At 32.3% G+C, this 1955-nt stretch overlaps 1 protein-coding gene across 3 annotated transcripts in view; it reads right to left on the bottom strand.

The window, feature by feature from the left end:
* Positions 1–621: 621 nt before the first annotated feature.
* The window catches only part of LOC111088602, a 35061-nt gene continuing 33727 nt past the window's right edge, over positions 622–1955 (bottom strand). For all 3 annotated transcript variants that reach the window (XM_022399218.1, XM_022399219.1, XM_022399220.1), the window contains exon 10: positions 622–1451. The gene's annotated coding sequence lies outside the window, so the exon portion shown is untranslated. The remainder of the gene's footprint in view (positions 1452–1955) is intronic.

Here is a 1955-nt window from a genome sequence, read left to right as displayed (position 1 = left end):
ACTAACATCTTGGAAGATAAATATTTAAAATTATTATGAAACGTAGGCCTTTACAGGCATTTTTTTGAAAAGTAAATTACCATAGTAATGAATATTTGGTACACTTGTTCTGGCTGGAAATATTGGATTTAAGATGTTTACATATATTTACACGATGTACAAGAAAGCAGATATAACATTTTTACTTCGATGTGGATTAGTTTCTTATGTGAAATAAATGCTGAACATGTAAGAAAAATTAGTGAAGTACAGAGTTTTGTTTAATTGGAAAGATACTGTGGCACGTGACAAAAATTTAACTAAGTTAACGGACGATTGTGGCCATTAGAATATTCGATGTTAAAATTAATATTTCGTGTTACATGGGTAACTGAATAAAACATTTGAGAAATTATCTGTGTTGTGTACGAAAACAATTCTATAGAAGAATAACAATAATATTTTATGTTAAACAATTTCTAAAAAATATTAATGATTAAATATACCACTAGATGGAAGTAGTTTTGATAAATTTAACATTTCATATCAAATGAATGAGAATTATAAATATCTTTAAACTTAATTAGATCTTTTTTTTCTCTTCTTCTCCCGACTAACAATAAACACAACGTGGACCAAATGTGAAAGTTAAATACAGTTTAATTTTGGGGAGGGGGGTACAAATTTCCTACCACTGAAAGATGTAAGGCCAAAGGTTAAACTAAATGTTGCGTTTTATTGCATTGTTATTACTATTTGTATTGTGATAATTCATAAAATAATAATAATAAGCGGCTAGTTAGCTGTTGTCCAAAACATATACATGAAGTGGTGGTTTATTGTGTATCTGGAACCCCCACTAAAGCATGAAGTGGTGATTTAATGTATATCAGGAACCCCCACTAAAGCATGAAGTGGTGGTTTATTGTATATCAGGAACCCCCACTAAAGCATGAAGTGGTGGTTTATTGTATATCAGGAACCTTCACTAAAGCATGAAGTGGTGATTTATTGTATATAAGGAACCCCCACTAAAGCATGAAGTGGTGATTTATTGTATATAAGGAACCCCCACTAAAGCATGAAGTGGTGATTTATTGTATATAAGGAACCCCCACTAAAGCATGAAGTGGTGGTTTATTGTATATAAGGAACCCCCACTAAAGCATGAAGTGGTGGTTTATTGTATATCGGAAACCCCCCACTAAAGAAGAGTCTGTTCTTTGTTCGTTTTTCAGACTTCCATGGTTACTTTATAATAATCCATGGCACTATCTTACTGCTTCATAATCTGTACAAAATAAACAATTATTTGTAGACCTTAATCATCTCATTTTACCAGGTTACGTATGAAGTTCCAGACTTAACGACCTCGTACAGTACTCGTGCTAAGTGACTAAAGTTGAAAAACCGAAACTTGTGATCACGGTCAACATACAGCTCGAGGAAAACTTTCAAATTCATTTGTTCACCTGAAAACAAAAACAAACTGAAATTAAGATAAATTAAATTGGACATATACTCCTTATCTTAATAGATGTTTTAATTTTTTTGCCTGTACTTTACTTACTAGGTGTACTTGCGCAGGGTCCCCGAAAGTGTTCTGTTTCAAGAGTAAATAAAACCAAAATTAAAAGTACCAAATTGCTTTTGAAGTTCATATGTCATGCTGTGTTGTAGCGTACAGAGTGTATAATTATTCTCGTGATACATGCATGCGCTATTTTACTGACAGTACAAATTGCAACGTTAAGCGTCCCTTACGTGACATCATTTTAGTGTCTCTTGACTGACTGACAGACAACATAACGGTCTTAGATCCCCTTTCGGGGAAATAAATATGATGATAAAATAGTATTCTGAAATGTTCGATATGTGATTGGTTTTTTCTTCTTAACCAGAAAAATTAATAGAATCTGTGGCAGAAGCTCAACGACTGACTAGCTAACCTATATATATATATATATATATATATA

The sequence above is a fragment of the Limulus polyphemus genome, unplaced genomic scaffold, assembly GCF_000517525.1.
Source record: "Limulus polyphemus unplaced genomic scaffold, Limulus_polyphemus-2.1.2 Scaffold4109, whole genome shotgun sequence".
Lineage (NCBI taxonomy): Eukaryota > Metazoa > Arthropoda > Merostomata > Xiphosura > Limulidae > Limulus > Limulus polyphemus.
The sequence above is the reverse complement of the archived record's forward strand: the minus strand, read 5'-3'. Positions and strand labels throughout refer to the sequence as shown.